Genomic DNA, 19,554 nt, shown 5'->3' with positions numbered 1-19,554 from the left:
ATCGGTTGCGGGGGCTCCTCTGTAAAAGGATCTTCTTGAACTGACGGGGTGTGGAGATGCTCCAAGAACACATTACTGGGGATAGACTTCTGAGTGGAGCCTATTTTAGCCACATCATCAGCAGCCTGATTCTTGAGTTGGGGTATGTGATGGAGCTCCAACCCTTCAAACTTCTTTTCTAACTTCCTCACTGCATTGCTGAAGGAAATATGCCCTAGAGGCAATAATAAAGTTATTATTTATTTCCTCATATCATGATAAATGTTTATTATTCATGCTAGAATTGTATTAACCGGAAACATAATACATGTGTGAATACATAGACAACATAGTGTCACTAGTATGCCTCTACTTGACTAGCTCGTTAATCAAAGATGGATAAGTTTCCTAACCATAGACATGAGTTGTCATTTGATTAACGGGATCACATCATTAGGAGAATGATGTGATTGACTTGACCCATTTCGTTAGCTTAGCACTTGATCGTTTAGTATGTTGCTATTGCTTTCTTCATGACTTATACATGTTCCTATGACTATGAGATTATGTAACTCCCGCTTACCGGAGGAACACTTTGTGTGCTACCAAACGTCACAACGTAACTGGGTGATTATAAAGGTGCTCTACAGGTGTCTCCGAAGGTACTTGTTGAGTTGACGTATTTCGAGATTAGGATTTGTCACTCCGATTGTCGGAGAGGTATCTCTGGGCCCTCTCGGTAATCCACATCACTATAAGCCTTGTAAGCAATGTAGCTAATTTGTTACTTATGGGATGATGCATTATGTAACGAGTAAAGAGACTTGCCGGTAACGAGATTGAACTAGGTATTGAGATACCGACGATCGAATCTCGGCAAGTAACATACCGACGACAAAGGGAACAACATATGTTGTTATGCGGTTTGACCGATAAAGATCTTCGTAGAATATGTGGGAGCCAATATGAGCATCCAGGTTCCGCTATTGGTTATTGACCGGAGACGTGTCTCGGTCATGTCTACATAGTTCTCGAACCCATAGGGTCCGCACGCTTAAAGTTCGATGACGATTATATTTTGAGTTTATGTGTTTTGATGTACTGAAGGTAGTCCGGAGTCTCGGATGTGATCACGGACATGACGAGGAGTCTCAAAATGGTCGAGACATAAAGATTGATATATTGGACGACTATGTTCGGACACCGGGATGGTTTCGGGGAGTATCGGGCATATACCGGAGTACCGGGGGGTTACCGGAACCTCCCGGGGAGACTAATGGGCCTATTGGGCCCTAGTGGAGAAGAGGAGGGGCGGCCAAGGGCAGCCGCGTGCCCCCTTCCCCCCAGTCCGAATTGGACAAGGAGGGGGGCGGCGCCCCCCTTTCCTTTCCCCCTCTCTCTCCTTCCCTCTCCTCTCCTACTCCCACTTGGAAGGGGGGAGTCCTACGGTGGGAGTAGGACTCCTCATGGGGCGCGCCTAGGGTGGCCGGCCCCCTCCCCCTCCTCCACTCCTTTATATACGGGGAGGGAGGCACCCCTTGGAGACACAACAATTGATCCCTTGGATCTCTTAGCCGTGCGGTGCCCCCCCTCCACCATAATCCACCTCGATAATATCGTAGGAGTGCTTAGGTGAAGCCCTGGTTTGGTAGAACATCATCATCATCACCACGCCATCGTGCTGACGGAACTCTGCCTCAAAGCTCGGCTGGATCGGAATTCGAGGGACATCATTGAGTTGAACGTGTGCGGAACTCGGAGGTGCCGTGCGTTTGGTACTTGATCGGTCGGATCATGAAGACGTACGACTACATCAACCACGTTGTGATAACGCTTCCGCTTTCGGTCTACGAGGGTACATGGACTACACTCTCCCCTCTCGTTGCTATGCATCAAAATGATCTTGCTTGTGCGTAGGAATTTTTTTGAAATTACTACGTTCCCCAACAGTGGCATCCGAGCCTGGTTTTATGCCTAGATGTTATATGCACGAGTAGAACACAAGTGAGTTGTGGGTGATACAAGTCATACTGCTTACCAGCATGTCACACTTTGGTTCGGCGGTATTGTTGGATGAAGCGGCCCGAACCAACATTACACGTACGCTTACGCGAGACTGGTTTTACCGCCGTGCTTTGCACACAGGTGACTAGCGGGTGTCAGTTTCTCAAACTTTAGTTGAACCGAGTGTGGCTACGCCCGATCATTGAGAAGGTTAAAACATCACTAACTTGACGAACTATCATTGTGGTTTTGATGCGTAGGTAAGAACGGTTCTTGCTCAGCCTGTAGCAGCCACGTAAAACTTGCAACAACAAAGTATAGGACGTCTAACTTGTTTTCGCAGGGCATGTTATGATGTGATATGGTCAAGGCATGATGCTATATTTTATTGTATGAGACGATCATGTTTTGTAACCAAGTTATCAGCAACTGGTAGGAGCCATATGGTTGTCGCTTTATTGCATGCAATGCAATCACCCTGTAATTGCTTTACTTTATCACTAAGCGGTAGCGATAGTCGTAGAATCAATAGTTGGTGATACGACAATGATGATACGATGGAGATCAAGGTGTCATGCCGGTGACGATGGTGATCATGACGATGCTTCGGAGATGGAGATCACAAGCACAAGATGATGATGGCGATATCATACCACTTATATTGATTGCATGTGATGTTTATCTTTTATGCATATTATCTTGCTTTGATTGACGGTAGCATTATAAGATGATCTCTCACTAAATTTCAAGATAAAAGTGTTCTCCCTGAGTATGCACCGTTGCCAAAGTTCGTCGTGCCCAGACACCACGTTATGATCGGGTGTGATAAGCTCTACGTCCATCTACAACGGGTGCAAGCCAGTTTTGCACACGTAGAATACTCAGGTTAAACTTGACGAGCCTAGCATATGCAGATATGACCTCAGAACACTGAGACCGAAAGGTCGAGCATGAATCATATAGTAGATATGATCAACATAGTGATGTTCACCATTGAAAACTACTCCATTTCACGTGATGATCGGTTATGGTTTAGTTGATTTGGATCACATGATCACTTAGATGATTAGAGGGATGTCTATCTAAGTGGGAGTTCTTGAGTAATATGATTAATTGAACTTTAATTTATCATGAACTTAGTCCTGATAGTATTTTGCAAATAATGTTGTAGATCAATAGCTCGCGTTGTTGCTTCCCTATGTTTCATATGTGTTCCTAGAGAAAACTAAGTTGAAAGATGATAGTAGCAATGATGCGGTCTGGGTCCGTGATCTGAGGTTTATCCTCATTGCTGCACAGAAGAATTATGTCCTTGATGTACCGCTAGGTGACAGACCTATTGCAGGAGCAGATGTAGACGTTATGAACGTTTGGCTAGCTCAATATGATGACTACTTGATAGTTTAGTGCACCATGCTTGACGGCTTAGAATCGGGACTTCAAAGACGTTTTGAATGTCATGGACCATATGAGATGTTCCAGGAGTTGAAGTTAATATTTCAAGCAAATACCCGAGTTGAGAGATATGAACTCTCCAACAAGTTCTATAGCTAAAAGATGGAGGAGAATAGCTCAAGCAGTGAGCATGTGCTCAGATTGTCTGGGTACTACAATCTCTTGAATCAAGTGGGAGTTAATCTTCCAGATAAGATAGTGATTGACAGAGTTCTCTAGTCACCATCACCAAGTTACTATAACTTCGTGATGAACTATAGTATGCAAGGGATGACGAAAACGATTACCGGGCTCTTCGTGATGTTGAAATCGACAAAGGTAGAAATCAAGAAAGAGCATCGTGTGTTGATTGACAAGACCACTAGTTTCAAGAAAAAGGGCAAAGGGAAAGAAAGGGAACTTCATGTAGAATGGCAAGCAACTTGTCACTCCCACGAAGAAGCCCAAAGCTGGACCAAAGCCTGAAACTTAGTGCTTCTACTGCAAAGGAAATGGTCACTGGAAGTGGAAATGCCCTGAATATTTGGTGGATAAGAAGGATGGCAAAGTGAACAAGGGTATATTTGATATACAGGTTATTGATGTGTACCTTACTAGTGTTTACAGTAGCCCCTGGGTATTTGATACTTGTTTGGTTGCTAAAAATTAGTAACTCGAAATAGGAGTTACAGAATAAACAGAGACTAGTTGAGGGTGAAGTGACAATGTGTGTTGGAAGTGGTTCCAAGATTGATGATCATCATCGCACACTCCCTATACTTTCAGGATTAGTGTTAAAGCTAAATAAATGTTATTTGGCGTTTGCGTTGAGCATGAATATGATTTGATCATGTTTATTGCAATATAGTTATTCATTTAAAGTCAGAGAATAATTGTTGTTCTGTTTACATGAATAAAACCTTCGATGGTCATACACCCAATGAAAATAGTTTGTTGGATCTCGATCATAGTGATACACAAATTCATAATATTGATGCCAAAATATGCAAATTTGATAATGATAGTGCAACTTATTTGTGGCACTGCCGTTTGGGTCATATCGGTGTAAAGTGCATGAAGAAACTCCATAAAGATGGACTTTTGGAATCACTTGGTTATGAATCATTTGATGCTTGCGAACCGTGCCTTTTGGGCAAGATGACTAAAACTCCGTTCTCCAGGACAATGGAACGAGTTACTGACTTGTTGGAAATAATACATACCGATGTATGCGGTCCAATGAGTGTTGATGCTCGTGGCGGGTATCGTTATTTTCTGACCTTCACAGATGATTTTAGCAAATATGAGTATATCTACTTAATGAAGCACAAGTCTGAAACATTTGAAAAGTTCAAAGAATTTCAGAGTGAAGTGGAGAATCATCATAATAAGAAAATAAAGTTTGTACAATCTGACCGTAGAGGAGAATATTTGAGTTAGGAGTTTGGCCTTCATTTAAGAACAATGTGGAATAGTTTCACAGCTCACGCCACATGGAACATCACAGTATAATGGTGTGTCCAAACATCATAACCGCACTATATTGGATAGGGTGCGATCTATGATGTATCTTACCGATTTACCACTATCATTTTGGGGTTATGCATTAGAGACAGCTGCATTCACTTTAAATAGGGCACCAACAAAATCCGTTGAGATGACGCCTTATGAACTGTGGTTTGGCAAGAAACCAAATTTGTCGTTTCTTAAAGTTTGGGGCTGCGATGCTTATGTGGAAAAGTTTCAACCTGATAAGCTCGAACCCAAATCGGAAAAGTGCGTCTTCATAGAATACCCAAAGGAAATTGTTGGGTACACCTTCTATCACAGATCCGAAGGCAAGATATTCGTTGCTAAAATGGATCCTTTCTAGAGAAGGAGTTTCTCTCGAAAGAAGTGAGTGGGAGGAAAGTAGAGCTTGATAAGGTAATTGTACCTTCTCCCGAATTGGAAAGTAGTTCATCACAGAAATCAGTTCCGGTGATTCCTACACCAATTAGTGAGGAAGCTAATGATGATGATCATGAAACTTCAAATCAAGTTACTACAGAACATCGTAGGTCTTCCAGAGTACGGTCCACACCAGTGTGGTACGGTAATCCTATTCTGGAAGTCATGTTACTAGACCATGATAAACCTACGAACTATGAGGAAGCAATGATGAGCCCAGATTCCGCCTTGAGGCCATGAAATCTGAGATGGGATCCATGTATGAGAACAAAGTGTGGACTTTGGTGGAGTTGCCCGATGATCGGCAAGCCATATTGTATAAATGGATCTTCAAGAGGAAGACAGACGTTGATAGTAGTGTTACTATCTACAAAGCTCAACTTGTCGCAAAAGGTTTTCTCGACAAGTTCAAGGTGTTGAATACGATGACATTTTCTCACTCGTGTCGATGCTTAAGTCTGTCTGAATCATGTTAGCAATTGGCACATTTATGAAATCTGGCAAATGGATGTCAAAACTGCATTCCTTAATGGATTTATTAAAGAAGAGTTGTATATGATACAACCAAAAGGTTTTGTCAATCCTAAAGGTGCTAACAAAGTGAGCAAGCTCCAGTGATCCATCTATGGACTGGTGCAAGCATCTCGGAGTTGGAATATACGCTTTGATGAGTTGATCAAAGCATATAGTTTTATACAGACTTGCGATGAAGGCTGTATTTACAAGAAAGTGAGTGGGAGCACTACAGACTTTATGATAAGTATATGTGAGTGACATATTGTTGATCAGAAATGATGTAGAATTTTCTGTAAAGCATAAAGGAGTGTTTGAAAGGAGTTCCTCAAAAAAAAGACCTCAGTAAAGCTACTTACATATTGAGAATCAAGATCTTTTGAGGTAGATCAAGACGCTTGATAAGATTTTCAATGAGTACATACCTTGACAAGATTTTGAAGTAGTTCAAAATGGAACAGTCAAAGAAAGAGTTCTTGCCTGTGTTGCAAAGGTGTGAATTTGAGTAAGACTCAAAACCCGACAATGGCAGAAAATAGAAAGAGAATGAAAAGTCATTCCCTATGCCTCAGTCATAGGTTCTATCAAGTATGCTATCTTGTGTACCAGACCGATTGTATACCTTGCTATGAGTTTGGCAAGGGAGTACAATTTTGATCTAGGAGTAGGTCACTGGACAACGGTCAAGATTATCCTTAGTAAGGACTAAGGAAATATTTCTCGATTATGGATACATATTGAAAGTGGGAGCAATTAGCTAGAGTAGCTCCGTGCAGAGCATTGTAGACATAGAATATTTGCAAAATACATACGGCTCTGAATGTGACAGACCCGTTGACTAAACTTCTCTCACGAGGAAAACATGATCACACCTTAGTACTCTTTGGGTGTTAATCACATATTGATGTGAACTAGATTATTGACTCTAGTAAACCCTTTGGGTGTTGGTCACATGACGATGTGAACTATGGGTGTTAATCACATGCAGATGTGGATATTAGTGTTAAATCACATGGTGATGTGAACTAGATTGTTGACTCTAGTGCAAGTGGGAGACTGAAGGAAATATGCCATAGAGGCAATAATAAAGTTATTATTTATTTCCTCATATCATGATAAATGTTTATTATTCATGCTAGAATTGTATTAACCGGAAACATAATACATGTGTGAATACATAGACAAACATGGTGTCACTAGTATGCCTCTACTTGACTAGCTCGTTAATCAAAGATGGTTAAGTTTCCTAACCATAGACATGAGTTGTCATTTGATTAACGGGATCACATCATTAGGAGAAGGATGTGATTGACTTGACCCATTTTGTTAGCTTAGCACTTGATCGTTTAGTATGTTGCTATTGCTTTCTTCATGACTTATACATGTTCCTATGACTATGAGATTATGTAACTCCCGCTTACCAGAGGAACACTTTGTGTGCTACCAAATGTCACAACATAAATGGGTGATTATAAAGGTGCTCTATAGGTGTCTCCGAAGGTACTTGTTGAGTTGACGTATTTCGAGATTAGGATTTGTCACTCTGATTGTCGAAGAGGTATCTCTGGGCCCTCTTGGTAATGCACATCACTATAAGCCTTGCAAGCAATGTAGCTAATGAGTTAGTTACGAGATGATGCATTACGTAACGAGTAAAGAGACTTGCCGGTAACGAGATTGAACTAGGTATTGAGATACCGACAATCGAATCTCGGGCAAGTAACATACCGATGACAAAGGGAACAACGTATGTTGTTATGTGGTTTGACTGATAAAGATCTTCATAGAATATGTGTGAGCCAATATGAGCATCCATGTTTTGCTATTGGTTATTGACCGGAGACGTGTCTCAGTCATGTATACATAGTTCTCAAACCTGTAGGGTCCGCACGCTTAAAGTTCGATAACAGTTATATTATGAGATTATGTGTTTTGATGTACTGAAGGTACTTCGGAGTCCCGGATGTGATCACGGACATGACAAGGAGTCTCAAAATGGTCGAAACATAAAGATTGATATATTGGATGACTATGTTCGGACACCGGAATGGTTTCGGGCAGTATCGGGCATTTACCGGAGTACCGGGGGGGTACCGAAACCCCCCGGGGAGACTAATGGGCCCCTCAACCCCCCCCCCCCAGTCCGAATTGGACAAGGAGGGGGGCGGCGCCCCCCTTTCCTTTCCCCCTCTCTCTCCTTCCCTCTCCTCTCCTACTCCCACTTGGAAGGGGAGAGTCCTACTCCCGATGGGAGTAGGACTCCTCATGGGGCGCGCCTAGCACTACAAAAAAAAGACACATCCGTGACATTTTGGGCCGAACGAATTTTTTTCTGTCATACATATGACACTTCTATGACGATAATCATGACAAAACCCGGTATCATCATAGATGTGGTGGGATCCTACTTCTATGACAAAAAATCATGACAGAAAATGGGCTTTTCGTCCTGGGCGGGCCGGATACGCATCTGCATGACATTCTTTGGGTCGTCCATGATGGAAAAAACCGTTGTAGAAGCGAGGGGGAGGAAAATTTTGGGGAGTTCCCGGTTACGGTGGGAGGTTGGGGGCCGAGCGATGCGCGTTTCTCTCATACACGTACGTGCGTGTGTGTGCGAGGCATTGGCTCTAACTGAACCCGAGCGAGGCGTTGGGCTCTAACTGAACCCGAGCGATTGCACTACAGGCTACGTGTTACTAAACCCGAGCGATCGATTCCTTCGCTACTGCTACTAACTGAAGCCGATCGATGCTGCCTCTCTGGATGAATAGTGAGCGTTGCGGGGGGGTTTGGATGAACAGTGAGCGGTGGGAGTGGATGAACAGGACTCGTGGCATTGCCTCTGGATGAAGAGGACCCCGTGGTGTGGAGGGCTGGATGAACAGGACGACCCCGTGGAGGGCTGGATGAACAGTAGCCCGTGGAGGGGTGGTTGAACAGGACGACCCCGTGGAGGGGTGGATGAACAGTAGCCCGTGGAGGGGTGGTTGAACAGGAGCCCGTGGAGAGGGGTGGTTGAACAGTAGCCGGTGGAGTAGCGCGCGGTGGAGGCTGGATGAACAGTCGCAGGTGGAGGCTGGAGGAGGTCGATGGTGGATGAACAGTAGCCCGTGGAGGCTGGAGGAGGTCGACGGTGAAGATGAACATTATCCCGTGGAGTCCCGTTTTGTGGTACGCCACACCCCTCCCGATGAACAGGACCCCCGTTTTGACCGTAAGGCTCCAACACAAGTCCGTTTTGTCCATTTTGCGGTATGCCACACCCTCCCGATCAACAGGACCCCTGTTTCGACTATAGGAGGTCTGTTTCCTCTGTTTTGCAGTACGCCACACCCCTCCTGATCAACAGGACCCCCGTTTCGACCGTAGGAGGTCTGTTTCCGCCGTTTTGCGGTACGTCACACCCCTCCCGATGAACAGGATCCCGTTTCGAACGTGGCCGGTCGAACACAATATCGTTTCCTCCGTTCTGCGGTACGCCAGGCCTCGTTTCCATTGCCCGTTCCGTCCAAGCCCTCCCGATGAACACGACGACGCATTCCGTTCCGACCCAGCCGGTTGGCTCCCCCTGAACACGACGACTACGTTGTTTCTCCATTCCGACCCAGCCATGTACACGAGCCCTGGCCGTACGTATATATGCGCGAGTAGGCGTTCGAGACCCCGCCTGTATGTACACATACGTGGCCGTATTTTCTTTCTTGCGCACTGGCCGTTGCACATACGTGTACATGCTACGTGCGCGCCTCTACTACGACACGAGCGCGCCTCTACTACGACACGTGCGCGCCTCTACATCCACCAGTATGTACGTACACGTGTGCAACCAGAATGACAACGCTACGTATGCTTCGACCAGGTGGGTCCCGACTGTCAGGCACTTCCTTGCGTGCAAAGTTGTAGCTGGTGGGTCTCAGCAGTCAGGGGGTGAATTGTTTTTTTGCCCGGACGCACTTCCTTGCGTGCGAAGATGTAGCTTGTGGGTCCCAGCAGTCAGGGGAAATGGTTTTTTCACGAAATACGGTGGCTCGTCCGGTGGGTCCCCGCTGTCAGGTGGAGGAATAATTATTTTCCGCGTCATAAGGAGGCACTTCCTTGCTGCGGCCGTGGACCCAGTTGTCAGCCTCTCCACGTACAGTACACGTCCGATGGAAGTCGTTCCTTGACCATGTTGACCACGCCGCGCCGAGAGCACCAGGGTGGTGGACGACGGCGAGGCCTAGGAAGGGGACAACGGGGAGCCGGGGTAGACGCGGCAGTGGAAGCCCACGCGGAGAGGAGTACGAGGGTTCACTGGTTCGGCTGCGGTGTGAGGCTGCCGTCGTCGGAGGGCCTGGCCAGTGGTGGGAATAGTAGAGGGCGGTGAGGCCTCCGCGGCAGCACATCCGGCCACGGGAGGCTGGAGCATGCGGCACGACCGGCTGCTTTGGGCGGCTGGAGCAAGAAGACCAGAGGTTGAAGAAACACTATGGCCGTTGGATGGACATCGTATGGTCACTGGAGCTAGAATCGTTTATATTGACTAAGTTGACAAAACGCTCCGTCCCCGTCAACTTAGTAGGCCCACAAGTCAGCCTCCCACCAAGGCAGGTCCCAACTAGCAGGGGGTATTCATTTTTTGTGCGTAATAAGGAGGCACTTCCGGTGGGTCCGAGCTGACAGCAGGGGGAACATTTTTTTTTGCGATTTACGGTGGCCCGTTGGGTGGGTCCAAGCAGTCAGGGGCAAACATTTTTTTCACGAAATATAGGTGGCCCGTCCGGTGGGTCCCTGCTGTCAGGTGGAGGAATAATTATTTTCCGTGTAATAAGGAGGCACTTACTTGCGGCTGCCGTGGACCCAGCTGTCAGCCTCTCCACGTACTGTATTTTTCTGATGGAATTTGGTCGTTGACCACATTGACCATGCCGCGCCGAGAGCACCACGGCGGTGGACGACGGCGAGGCCTAGGAAGGGGACGACGTGGAGCCGGGGAAGACGTGACAATGGATGCCCACGCAGAGAGGAGTACGAGGGTTCACTGGTTCGGCTGCGCTGCCGTCGCTGCAAAATAACAGGGGGTGTGGGTGAGTGGAGTGGAGGGATGGCCTGTCCAGCGGTGGGAGTAGTATGGGGCCGGTGAGGCCTGCGCGGCAGCACAGCCGGCCACGGGAGGCAGGAGCAGGCGGCACGACTGGCGCTGCTTTGGGTGGCTGGAGCAAGAAGACCAGAGGTTGAAGAACCACTACGGCCGTTGGATGGACATCGTACGGTCAGTCGAGCTAGAATCATGCGTATTGACTAAGTTGACAAAGCCCTTCGTCCCCATCAACTTATTAAGCCCACTATACTGGGTCCCAGCTAGCAGGGGGAGTATTCATTTTTTGTGCGTAATAAGGAGGCCCTTCCTTGCGTGCGAAGATATAGATGGTGGGTCCAAGCTGTCAGTAGCGGTAACGTTTTTTCACGAAATACAGAGGCCCTTTCGGTGGGTCCCAGATGTCAGGTGGAGGAATCATTATTTTGCGCGTAATAAGGAGGCATTTCCTTGCGTGCGGCCGTGGACCTAGCTGTCAGATGCATGTCGGTCGTTGACCACGTTGACCACGCCACACCGAGAGCACAAGGGCGGTGGACGACGGTGAGGCCTAGGAAGGGAACGACACGAAGGCAGGGAAGACTCGGCAGTTGTTTCCCACACGGAGGGGAGTACGACTGTACGAGGGTTTACTGGTTCGTCTGCCGTCACTGGAGAATAACAGCAGGTGTGGGACTGTGGGTGAGTAGAGGGATGGCTAGGCCAGCAATGGGAGTATGATGGGGCGGTGAGGCCTGCGCGGCAGCACAGCCGGCCGTGGGGAGGAGGGAGCACGCACTCCCACTGGCGCTTGTTTGAGCGGCTGGAGCAGGAAGAGCAGAGATTGAAGAAGCACGATGGCCGTTGGATGGACATCCAACAGTATACAGGCCATCTGTGGAAAGCCTCAAATCTGTGGAAAATAGCTTAGAGCCCATCTGCCATTATTTCAAATAATTTACAGCGCATTTGCTAATTCTTACGGGTTTTTTTGGAGCCCATATTCTTTTTGTTAGCATTACAACCCATATTGTGGCCACGGTTAAAAAATTATACGAAATTTTGCATATGTCGGTGCGGTCTGAACTGTTTTTAATCCCGAAATTTCGAGTCATATTCAGACTGATTTTAAAAATAAATGTATATCAATATAAAATCCAATAAATTGTCCACACATAAAAATCAATGCAATTTAAAATCTCAAAATAAAAAAAGATATTTGAAACTAATTGCCGGTTTGATGTGTTTTAAAAATGTACAACCCATTTCTCATTACTGATAGGCCATTTTCTCGGCCAGCCGAATGAAGCTCTCCTCGTCTTGAAAGATTTGCAGCCCAACAGGCCTGATAAAGCGACTTACTTGACAAATCACAAAAAAACTGGGCTAGCCATTTTCAAAAAGAAAAACAAACTACTTGGCTGGTCTGTGGTAAACATAAAAGAAAAGGTTGTCTAGACAGGCCAGAGTGTCCTGCACAGCCCAGTTGACACCCTGCTTCCGTCTCAAAAACAAATTAGATAAATGCCACTCCAATTATGGCGATTCATAAAAATGCCACTGCAATTTCCAAACTTTGAAAAATGCCGCTGCAATTTTTGCAAACATTGAAAAACGACACTCCAGACTTCGAAAAATGCCACTAGAAATGGCATGAAATGGCATTTTTTAAAGTTTGGAAATTGCAGTGACATTTCTCGGATACACCAGATTTGGAGTGGCATTTATCAAATTAACCCAAAACAAAAATAACTGGGCGAGCTGCTCGGTCCCTGGTTTCAGCCGCTCGTTGTGCAATTCTCTTGTTTATTGACTACGTTGACAATGGCATGGGACCCAGATGTCAGAAATCCACTAGGAGGAGCCATTTTTTTATTGGCTTGAAATAAGGAGGCACTTGCTTGCGTACTGCCATGACCTTGGCGGGTCCCTGCTGTCATCCTCTCCACGTACAATCATCTCCTGATTATGTGCGCGTCAACTTGCTAGGCCCACAAGTCAGCCTCTAAACCCGTGGAGGACAAATACAACCCATTTAAAAAAAATAACAGCCTATTCCATATGTTCAAACGGAAAGTTCAACATTCAGAGCAAAGTAACAGGTCTGATCCACATATAGAGTACTGAACTTCCATGTTGACAACCATCATAGCCAAGTTAACTATCTACTCCCACTAATACTCTAGTAGCGTACAAGTACTAACTTACTCTTAGTTAACTAGACGATGCCGGACGCCATCTGTGGTACACGCTAAACGCCGGCACCGGCGTCCTGTGCCTCGCCTTGAACTTGCAAGAGGTGCAATAGGGCGCGTTGCTCGTGCGCGTTGGCCCTTTCCATGCCGGCGTGGTCCACCAAAGCTTCGGCTTCCAAGAGGGAAACCCACTTGACGAGTTGGTAGTAAAAATCGGCGTCGCGAACGCGTGCATGCCCGACAGCCTCCAGGGCTATTTGCCGGGCGCCGCCCTCCACGTAGTCGGCCTAGTTGCGGGCGCTTTGCTCGCGACTCAGAGCTTCAGTGCATTGCTGCTCCATGTCCCGCTGGTGGCGCAAATCGGCGATACGCTGCTCCTCCGTCAGGCGGTCGCACTCCAACAACTCATGTTCCTCCGACATGCGGTCACGCTCTGTCACATCCCTAGCTGCTGTTAGTGCTCTAGGCTAGCTTCATGTGTGCATCATGTCTATATTTTCGAAACTTGAACTGAGGAATTTTGGAAGCCTCAAAAACTTAAATAAAAGAGGGGCAAAAACCTTAGAAATCTCATTCATTGCTCCAAAATGCTCTTCTTAAATGTTTGATAATTTTTGGTAAGGGTTCTGGTCCCAACCAAAATATTGAACATTTTTAAGGAATTATTTTTGGGACTTTGGATTTAATTCATTAGCTATTTGAATTTGAGTTATATTCATATAATTAGAATATAATTTCAAATACCCCTGAAATATTTTATAAGCTTTTGGAAAAGTCCATCTAGCAATATAAAATATTCAGAGGAGTTTTTGGCATTGTTTGAATTATTTTAAATTCAAAACAGTGGCAAAATAAATTAAATATAAATAAACAGAACAGAAAAAATAAAAGAGCAGAAGCCTACCTGGCGCTTACCTGGCAGCCCACCCACAGCCCAACACTGTGCAGCCCACCTGCGCGGCCCAGCCCACCTGGCCCCCCTTCTCCTGTCGTCTTCCTCCCCTCGCACCGAAGCTGCTCGGTGGCGAGCGCTGGCGATGCCCCGGCCACCTCCTGCTTCCCCCGGCCTCCCTAGCGACGCCACGACGACGCCTCGTGTCCCCTCGCTCCTCTTCCTCCCTCGCTGCTCCCTCTCTCTTCCCCGAACACTCTTCCCCCCTCCTCTGTTCTCCTCACTGAGCGGAGCCCGTCGCCGCCGCTTGCTGCTGCCGCGGCCACCGCCTCCCCCTCACCCCTCTGACGTGCCCGAGAGCCCCACCTCCGCCTTCTACGCCTCCTCGACGAGCCAAGCAACCGGGGACGCGCCGTATCGCCGCCATCGACATCATCTTCAACCTCGGGCACCGCCGATCTCCGTCGCCGATATGTCGTCCACAACCCGTCCCCGAGCCCAACGAGACCGCCGACGAACTCGCTATGAGCTCCACTCTGTTTCCCCTCCTTCGTTTGCTTGTTCCCGTGCCGTAGCACCCCCGCCCACATTCCCGAGCACTGCCGTCCGCCATGGCCGCGTAGCTCTCCTAACCTGAGCCCCTCTGCTCGAACCCGTGGCACCAGCGCGCTTCTGGTGGCCCGCGGATGCCGTCTGGACCATCAGCTTCTCCCCTAGCGCGCCGCAGCCCCAACCCCGCACATGGCCGAACTCCGGCCGCCGCCAGGAGCCCGTTTCCGGCGAACCCCGGCCTCCCTGTGCCCAGCTGCATGCGCCACTAGATGCGCGGGAGCACGGGCTCCCTCTTGGTGCCCTCAGCGCGACCAGCCGCGGGCTGTAGCGCCATTCCGAGCAACTCCGGCGAGGTCCCGCCGTCGCCATGGTCGCCGGCGTCACTAGCCGATGTGGCCGCGTGATTAGCACTAATCACGGCCAGCTAACCTCCCCAGAGCCGCTGACGTATGGGCCCCACGGCCTTATTTAATCCTTATCTTTTTCTGTTAAGTTTTAATCTAACCACCATGGGCCCACACGTCAGCTTTGACCAAGCTGACGTGGTTGTTGACCTGGTCCCACCTGTCATTGTCACTAACCAGCACTAGTCACTGACCAGTGGACCCCACTGGTCAGGTTTGACCTGGGGCGCCCAGTTGACTCTGCTGACGTCACAGTGACGTGGGGCTGACGCAATAAGTATTTTCTGGATTTAAAAATAATCAGGAAATTCCAGAAAATAGCTAAAACTTCAATAAATCATAGAAATTCAACCATAACTCCAAATTAAATAATTTATATATGAAAAATTATCAGAAAAAATCAAGGAATCCATCTGTACCATTTTCATGCATGTTAGAACAACTTATAGGTGCTGTTTAGCACAAATCATATAAATGGCATCTGAATAATCACATATGGAGTTTGAATTTGAATCTTGTATTCAAACCAACTTCATTTAATCTGTTGCTAGTTGCATTAGCCCAAAACACATTCATTTTGCCATGTCATGATCATGCATCATATTGTGCATTGCATTGATTGTGTTCCCTTCTGTGTTGCCGGTATTTGTCCCCTCTCGATAGACGTGATACCGATGATGTGATCGTTGACACTGATGAAGACTCAATGTTATCTTCAGAAGTGCCAAGCAAGCAAAACCCCCTTGTTCATTCCGATACAATCCTACTCTCTCGCTCCTGCTCTCTTTTAATGCATTAGGACAACACCGATTCATCTGTTACTTGCTGCGGTAGCTGAACCCTTTATCCTTTGCATGACCTGTCATTGCCACAGTAAATAGATGAAACCCACTAGCATGAGTAGGAGTTGTTTGAGCCCTGATGTGCCTACTCATTCATGCTTGTTCGTCATGCCTGCTACTACTTAGAGTTGAGTCAGGTCTGATTCATCGGGGATGAATCAGAGGCGTGTGAACATGTCCTACTATGGGTGAACTAAGTGTGTGAACACGATTTGGTAAAGGTAGCGGTGAGAGGCCATGTAGGAGTACATGGTGGGTTGTCTCATTGCAGCCGTCCTCAGGAACTGAGTTCTGTGTTTGTGATCCATGACCAGTTACTACCACACATTGGGTTCCGGTAACTCGAGCCCTCTCGGCTTATTAATCAACATGATCTCTGTCCAGGAGTTGCAACTAGTTTCTGGTGTTTGTAGGTAGTGTTAGTAGTCTACCAAGTGGCACCCGGTACAGGTGGGCTTGGGACACACTAGGCACAGTGGCCCGGTGTACCAAGTGGCACCCGGTTGGTGGGCTTGGGAACCCTGCACACATCGTTTGGGGCCGTAAGCGACACCCCGGCCGGATCTCCTTGCGGATGGAACCCGAATAGGCGATAAACCTGGACTAGAGACTTGTTCGGTTAGTCAGGTCGTGGCCGACTCCCTCGCCCGGCTTCCGCTTGAAGGTTGCCGAGGTACATGACGTGTACAGGGCGGTAAGTGGCGAGAGCGTGTGTGAAGAAGTACACCCCTGCAGGGTTATCATTATCTATTCGAATAGCCGGATTCCTCGGATATGGAAACTTGGACCCCTTGCATAGTTCATAGACAATTGAAAGTGGATACTCTAAAATACGCAAGATAAGCGTGAGTGCTATGGATGGCGTTCTCGTAGGGAGACGGGAGCGGATCCATAGTGGTGTATTGATATGGTGAATATGTGGACTCGTGTGCGCCACCTCAAAAGAGTTACTTGCAGTCGTAGTTCAGGATAGCCACCGAGTCAAAGCTGGCTTGCTGCAGTTAAACCCCACCATCCCCTTGTTGATAATGATGCATATGTAGATAGTTCTGATGTAAGTCTTGCTGGGTACATTTGTACTCACGTTTGCCTATTTTATGTTTTTGCAGAGAGACTTCAGTCTCACTAGTAATTCCGCGTGGTCTTCGACGTTTAGCTTGTTACCTCAGCTACGATCTTGTGCCCTCGGCAGGATCTGGTAGATAGTCAGGCTTCTCAGCCTTTTTCATTTATAGTTGTCTGTACTCAGACATGTTAAGCTTCCGCATGTGCTTTGACTTGTATGCTCTGATTGTTGGGTCATGAGACTCATGTTTGTAATATCTCGCTCCTCGGAGCCTATTGAATAAACTACTTGAGTCGTAGAGTCATCTTGTGATGCCATGTTGTATTGCACATATCGAGCATATTGTGTGTATGTTTGAAATGCTTGGTATGTGTGGGATCTGACTATCTAGTTGTTTATCTTTAGTAGCCTCTCTTACCGGGAAATGTCTCCTAGTGTTTCCACCGAGCCATGGTAGCTTGCTACTGCTCCGGAACATTTAGGCTGGCCGGCATGTGTCCTTCTTCGTTCCTGTGTCTGTCCCTTCGGGGAAATGTCACGCGATGAATACCGGAGTCCTTTTAGCCCGCTACAGCCCGGTTCTCCGGAGTCCTGCTAGCCCAGTGCTACAGCCTGGATTCACTCGCTGATGACCGACACGTTCGATGCTGGGTCACGGATGCCTGTCCCTGTAAGTTAGTGCCACTTTGGGTTTACGACTAGCCATGTCAGCCCGGGCTCCTTACCATATGGATGCTAGCGACACTATCATATACGTGTGCCAAAAGACGCAAACGGTCCCGGGCAAAGGTAAGGCGACACCGTGGGAATACCGTGCGTGAGGCCGCAAAGTGATATGGGGTGTTGCATGCTAGATCGATGTGGCATTGAGTCGGGGTCCTGACAGCGTTGGTATCAGAGCTTGACTGCCTGTAGGATTACCAAGCCAAACTGGTCGAAGTTGAGTCTAGAAATGCTTTAGTTATATAAGGGAATTGATTGTGGGATGGAACGTAAGGCTCCTTTTACTCCTTATACCTTATGCCCTTCTGATCTGAGTCATCTTATCTTTCCTACGGGGATTAAGAACTAGGCTATCTCTTCTTTCTATCAGGATCACGTGTTACTAGTCCGTAGACTTATAGATTGTTGGATTCAAGCCTCTGTTCAGTCTCTACTACCTCCGTACGTTAACTGTTGATCTCGAAACCTTGATATTGTGCTTCCGAGTGGTTATGCCACCATTTTTGTGAATGTCTCAATTCTTTTCTGAGCATTTACAGCCGTTATGCTGTCCGAGTCATTCCAGGTTTCTAAATAGTCTGATGCATTTGCAAAATCCTTTCCCTCTGGTTTCGATGTTCCTTTATGCCAGCTCAATCACACTAATTGTCGAGTTGAGGTATTCTATTGCCTTGACATTATGTTGGAGTTACTATTATGACCCTAGGTGTCTCAGGGGATCATCTAGTGGTCTAGCCATGATTTGTGTCCTAGTGTGATGATTCTGGCCTTTATTCCCAAAAGCATTCCGTGATGCTACTTAGTAGTAGGCATTCCACTTCTGGGTTTCTGAGCCCAAGATTCACCCTACTTACTTCATGTTGATAGTAATTGCTAGTGCCTTTAGGATATTAGTAACCTTTGCGATAGTCCTCGAGGTCCGTGGTATATCGTTCCTCCAAATACCATGAACCATTCATGGCAGAAGTTCCTTGTCGAACTGAACGATCACAACCAGAGTGCTCACGATGAGTCCTCTATGCTATATTGTGACTCTGCCAGCTCAACTTTTCTACATGGGTTATCCGGAAGAATTATGTTGAACTTGGTTCGACATACTAATCTATGCGTCCACAACTCAAAAAGTTATATGTTCCTTTGAGTTGTCCCTCTTTAGTTGTCTACTGACCTTCGTCCATCAATTGATAGTCAAGAGTATGCGTGCGTTCGCTTATCGATACCTATTACTCTTGTGGTCCGTCAAGCCATTCTATCGCGGAATGACTAGGAGAAACAAACTCCAGAACCTGACCCATATCCAGGGTCGGGTCAAAGAAGATGTGCTTCGCAGATCAAATTGCTAATCCAACTTTTGCTCTGCTCTACCTTGGAGTATTACCATCTTTATATCGGGAATGATATAGGAATTGCACACCACCCTATGAACTCTTGGTATAGTGATACTTCTCGCCATCCTTTTTCATTCCTCGGTTCCGTGTTGTTGCAGCCGGAGTGCCGACAAGTGAATCATGATGTGTGAACTCAATACTCCTAGCAACCCCATTGCTTGGTAGTTAATGGACAATAATCTTATTCTTAGTATGTTGGTTATTGAATCACCATTCTAAGATTGATCGTGCTACCTAGTCCTTATTTCCTGGTGCACTCTTTGATTGATGAGTTAGGATTTTGTCAAGTCCTCGCTCATTTGATCATATCATCTTGCCCTGAAAAGCAAGATTGTTCTCGAGCTTAGTAACATATCGGTGGTTCGTGATTTCCGAAGATCTTCTCGGAAGTATTACCAGGTTGTCACCTGACCGCTATGTTGAGCTCGTGATCAAGTTGGTTTCTTGTGAACCACCTTCTCTCCAAGAATCGGTGTCAGATATCCCTAAGCTAGTTGGTTAAGCTAAACGACAACTTGGAGGGTTGGAAGATAAAAGCTTGCCTGACTTAGTT

This window comes from Triticum aestivum, chromosome 4B, assembly GCF_018294505.1.
Source record: "Triticum aestivum cultivar Chinese Spring chromosome 4B, IWGSC CS RefSeq v2.1, whole genome shotgun sequence".
Classification (NCBI taxonomy): Eukaryota; Viridiplantae; Streptophyta; class Magnoliopsida; order Poales; family Poaceae; genus Triticum; species Triticum aestivum.
This window is presented reverse-complemented; position numbering follows the sequence as displayed.